We start from the raw sequence: 6000 nt of genomic DNA on the forward strand, positions 1-6000 counted from the left end.
TCCGATGTCCTCTAACGTACTATTGATTTAAGGGTTGCGCAAGGGAGGGAGGCGGGGTCATGCCTCTCCGTCTTCCATTAAGGTAATGAGGCTGCCCTATCGTCGCCTTGCACACCTTTTGTGGCCCCTTGAATGAATAAAAGCGCAATTAATTGAGTTGCCCTTTAATGCGGAGCTCAAACGGGACGCTCGTAAGGCCTCGGGAGGGGATCCGGGGTATATTCGGCGGCCGTAAAACTGCAATCTGGCCCTGCAGATGTTGCGTGTTTTAAAAAGAGACCATTTAGGCGTAGGCAGCAGACGTTTTTTGCAACACCGCCGCAAAAGTTGACGCGATGCGGGCGCCCACCCTCCGTGGCGTCGCCCGCCAAAGGCCTTCTCCGAGGACCTGTTTTGTAGTTTGCTAGTTTCTATTAGCATTTTCATAAAGGGCAATCGAGTCAGCGCGTCAGAAAACAGAGAAAAGGTCACCAGGTTTCCTGAAGCTTAAAGTCGCCTCATACACACACACACACGCGCGTACACACACTCCATCACCTGGCCTGCTGCCACGGGCCGCTTCTTGCCAAATTGAGGGATTGCCCATTTTTCTCCTCTCTGACATTAAGGAGGCTCATTTAGCAGCAGCTCTGGCAACCTCGATAGGCCCCGAACTTGACCTTTTAGCCTAGCGAAGCCGCTAGAAGGAAGCGTCGGAATGTCTCAGAAAAATAGGCTTGGTAAAATATTGATACAGAAAAGCATCATCAGTGACGCAGCAGCAATTATTATGAAATGAATTTTTCCCATTCCGGAGAACCTAGTTTTAGACACATCGTGTTTGTAGCGTGTCAAAGTGTACCGATTTTGCTTTTGTGATTTGTGTTGTTTTCAAAGTCTCCTCTCACTTCAACTGTGACTTGTTCCTCTTATCATCAGCGCGTTATCATCACCTCCACACTCCTCCTTCAACCCTGGCTGCATCCTTTCTTCCCTCTCTCATTACCTATCCTCTGTCCTTTTATTCCCCCCCTTCTGCCAAGCGGGTAAATAAATCACAGAGAAGCCCCGGGAGGAGATAACGAGGCGACGGGGGATACATTGTGCTTGCTGCAGATGCGTGCACATGCTTTTTGCTCACTGGGTCAGACCACGACAAAACATATTTCCAACACACTTAGAAATACCAAAATCTATCTGGGGCGAACCATTTAACAGTGAATAACCTTAAACATGGTTGCACAGCAAGGTTTGTCCCAAACCATTAGTATCAGTCCACTAAAATACAAAAAGTAGCTCACAAGCTAACGTGTCATCATAACGAGGACGTTCTGGTCCATGCTAGCAAACATGGAGTGTTTGGGGCAGCTTGGCTATTATGCAATGTTTTGTTAGTCACGGGGTCCTCATATCGCCCCCCCCCCCCCCCTCTTTTTGGAGGAGTCACGCTGACGACTCAGCAGCACTTTAGCTTTGTAGTGGGACGCCTCCGCTTCAACCGCCATCTTAAATCGGTGTGAATCAGCAGCGGTGCATTCGTTTTTCATGAGACCACCTACGCCTTGTGTTGCCTGTACATCGCCTCTGAGGTAGACGCGAACCCACACACACACACGTGTGTGTGTGTACAATATTGAAATAATCAGCCCTTGCTATTGATATTTTTCCCATGACGTCACAAATACCATGTTGACGGTCAGTTTCTTCCGGTGCTTTTTAAAACTGTTGGCGAATAGTAAGAGTGGTATTTATTATTTGTCTATTGTAAAGTTCTAGTCAACGTATTTGAACTGTTTTAGCATATTTTTTTTGCCTCATTTCAATGGACATTAATTTGATCCCTCTGGTGTGTGCTTCTTGGCCACCAGAGGGCAGTATAAATACAGACATGCATTAATATTGTAGTCTCTTTGCAGAGGATAAAGAATATGCGCCTGTGGGTATTGTAATATATCGTTGTTCCAATAATTGTTGTTAAAGGCTTATTCATGATATTTGTTAGCCTCGTCAGTGGCGTTTAGCATTGTTTGTTAGCATTAAGCTAGCTGACAACTATAAGGCAAAACGCCAAGGAAAAGGGGACAAAGTAGTATTGTTTGTTAGCATTAAGCTAGCTGACAACTATAAGGCAAAATGCCATGGAAAAGGGGACAAAGTAGTTTGGCGTGGCCACAGTCAGGTTTGTTATTACAGTAAAGAAAGATGTGGAGGCGGTGGCAACGGGGAGGCATTAATATTAAAAGAAATGAGGTGTGAAGAAGGACTTTTATGAGGCTTTTTTTCTCGCCGCGCACTCCTGCGGGGGCTCTATAATTCTGTGATTGCTGTGCACGAGAGGTGGGGGGATGATTACGTGCTTCCATTCTGCCCTAACGACAAAATAAGGTGCGAGGTAGAGGTCACGTTGTCATTGTGTTGCGCGGCCACTGAGTGATTGCCCACAGAGGCAATCACGCGTTTAAGTGGGCCACTCATGTTGATGCCGTGAAGCGAGGTAAGACCGCATGTCACTCGTGTAAGTAGGTGGGAGGTATGTGAAATGACAAAGTCAAGCTTATATTACTGTGTGAACACACACACACACACAAGAGGTTCAATGACTGCGAACAGGGCAGGCAAATGTTTACATTCCGCGGTTATGCTAGCTTACATTGCGTGAATGGGCTAGTGTTACTTTAGTTAAACAATAAGTCACTCTAAAATTGATTTAAAAAAAAAAAACAATGACAATTTGAATTTATTAAAAAGAAAAATGAATGTATCCGAATCTCTTGCGCTCGTTCGAGAAAGATTTTTGTTTGGCCACTCGGGGCCCGAAGCGAGCGTTATCCCGGCTCTTCTAGTCTCAGGCGACGCTGGCACACTTAATCGCGTTCAAGCCCGGCAATCCTTCATCACACTTCCTCATCTCTTTCCATCTTCTCCTCATTGATCGCTTCCCTTTCATTTTTTTTCCTAGATAGCTAAGCGTATTCCGCGGGGATCCCCTCGCGTGATGCTAGGTATCGCGCGGCATTCAAATAGATCTACTGTACGCCGCTTACGTTGACAAGAGTCATGATGCGAGTGAAGACGTATGGGGATTTTTTTTCGCAAGGAACTGAGCAGCTGGTGGGCGAATATACATAATTCATTGAGAGGAATAATAACACGTGAAAACGATAGAGATGTCGGGAGAAGAAATATGGCGTTAAAAGCTCAGGAGGATGCCGTGACAGAATATCAGTAATGCTCTCATCAGCATTAAAGTGTCCAAGGTATCTTTTCCAACGCAATTCACTCTGTATTCATTTGTACTTGTCTCATTCTAATATGTGGGACAATGCGGCAACACAATGAAATATAGTGTATGAGAATGGACAGCTAGAGTTAAATAATAATATTAATAAGAAGGGATCTAAGATTGAGCCTTGAGGGACACCGCATAGTCAAGAGTACTTCTTAGTAAGTTTTAAAACGACAATGCTACAATTTACCTAAAACCAGACTGATACCTTTCATAAATAATACAATTCCTTTATTCATTTAACAATATATCGACAGCAACACAATGCGGCCGCTCCCCGAAGACATCACACAGAAAAGCCTTTTGTCTTGTCTGGGTTTCTCAGAAGCAAAGAAAAAGAAAAAAAAAAACAAAGTGAGGAGGACGAGGTGGAAGAAACTTGGCAGTTTCCCGCTTCTTCTCATCCTAAAATATCCCAGCGAAGGTTGCCCACTCGCATCCTGCCGGGAGCAACGTGTGTGTGATGAACAATGAAAACCCAAGAGGAGCGTCACTACTACAATGAAAAGCCGAAAGCCAATACAATGAAACGCTACCATATCTTAATCTTGAGTACATTAAAACAAAGCCAACGCACAGTAGGTGTCGTTTTAAATTATGACTATACCATAGAAATGTTAAGTCAGCGACTTTCTTACAAATATAGATCAAGCGAATGTTTCAAGTTGCTTCTGACAGCTTAACAAAGAGCAGACAGTCAAGAGCACAAAGGGCAAATTCTAATTTTACACCGGCGGGGCAATCAATGTTCATTCCTTCTTATGTCAAGTATTGTCCAGTGCTACCTTTTTATTTTAAGGTATCAAGGATGCCAATACGTAAACAATACAATGAAAAACTTTGGGCCTATTACAGACCCTTGAGGTACGCCATGATTTTTACACTATAAAACGCAATCAATTTCTTTCCCAAGAGTGATACTATGATCAAGGATGTTTTTTTTTTTTTTTTAGATGTATGAATACACCAACTATTTTATTTTCGCGTCGATATATTCTGTGATTAAAAATTGCATGCAAATGGACAAACATGACTAATAAGTTTCCGATATTGTAGGTCTGTGTGTGTGGTCTGTTTGTGTATTCTTTCGCGGATGCCATTCAAAAGGCGCGAGCTCTGCGGGGCTGCGATAAGCGTAAAGATCAAGATTTGGCGTTCTCCGCGAGGGCTAATTTTCATAATTAATTAAAGCGAGTGGTAAACATTCGCATCACGCCGCCCGATAAGCTTCCCTCGTCGTTGCTGGCGTCGGCTCGCCCGTCGGCTGCGAATTCATCAGCTATTGAAGTTTAACGAAACGCCCGTTCAGAGTTGTTTTGGTCGCCATTGACAAGCTGGCAATCACCGTGATGAGCCTGATGTTGCCTTGATGATAGGCGCAATCAGACGCTTAATGTTCTTTAAAGTTTTCAGAAAAATCTTCTTTGTCCTCTTATATTGACAGTTTATTGAAGGCGAGCAAAGAAATATTATTCAAATACATTTTTTTTGTTGTTGTTTTAACAATCCCCTATGATTTAGGAGCTTCTTTACGAGCCGCGACAGCAGATTTTATTCCCGGCATAAAATCAACGATTCATAGCGAAAGAAAAAAAAGGGTTGAAACCTTGAACCAGAAAGTTTGATTGGTTTGCAGTATCTTGAAAAATATTTAGTATACAAAACAAAACCGACCAAAAAACACTTATGAAAAATAAAATAAACAAGTCCTACAACCTCGATAAATATCAAAGACGAGTGTTATTTTTCCTTCACGGTTCACTGACAGCGTAATTAAGACTAACCGGAAGCAGTGGTGGCGAGGGAACAAAAGTAAAGATACTTTGCTGTGAAAATTCCATTTAAAAGACAAACATGCGTGTCGGTTTATGAGGAAAAGCACTTCAAATATTTCCGTAGCGTCGATACATAAAGGTCGCAGAGTTTATCGGGGGGGAAACCAAGACACGAGTCCGTGACATCATCTAATCCAGAAAAACTAAGCTAGTTCAGGAACCATTAACCTGTAATAAAAGCAGGAAAAGACCGAAACTACCCACGCTAACAGCCTCGCTCAACGTCAAGCTGGTCCCTGGAGGGAAACGAGAGCGAGGGGGAACTCGGTCCGCCGAGGTCCCGTGGGGACGCCTCGAATGCATTACCGCCGAAACTACCGATATTTTATCTCAATACCCCTGCTGGAAAAGAAGCTGTGTGTGAATATTTGAAGAGCTCTCATCATAATTTGGGGAATATTAAACAACATCTGCCCGTTCATAAAAGCTCTTTCGATGTTCCTGTGAAATGCATTGATTAAACATGGCCGCCATTATTTTCCTACACACTGGGGAGGGTAAAAAAAAAAAAAAAGTTGACGATGGGAGTGAATTAAACTATCCTCCAGCAATTGAGAGCGAACAGTGTGGAAAGCAACGCTATCGGGATGTTGTAATGAGTTAGCGAAGGTGTCGGAGCGGTAGCTGTGTGCAAAGCGTAACGATATATTTTCCTCTTGCCTTTTATGCCTACTTGTGTCTGTCTGGCCCACTTTCCAGCTAAAAGGCTCCCGGGACGAAGGAGGCGAAGCGAGGGCTGTGAAGTCCTGAGAGGAATTGTAAATCTCAACAGCGGGAAGACTGTAAGAAAAAAAAAAAAACAGTAAGAGCCTGGGGGGCTTAAAAAAAGGAGGTTGGCGTTTTCCACACAGACGCCGCCGTGAGTGCGAAAGCGCCCGGACAAACTCAGAGGCCAATTGC

Source organism: Syngnathus typhle, linkage group LG20 (assembly GCF_033458585.1).
Source record: "Syngnathus typhle isolate RoL2023-S1 ecotype Sweden linkage group LG20, RoL_Styp_1.0, whole genome shotgun sequence".
In the NCBI taxonomy this organism is placed as follows: Eukaryota; Metazoa; Chordata; class Actinopteri; order Syngnathiformes; family Syngnathidae; genus Syngnathus; species Syngnathus typhle.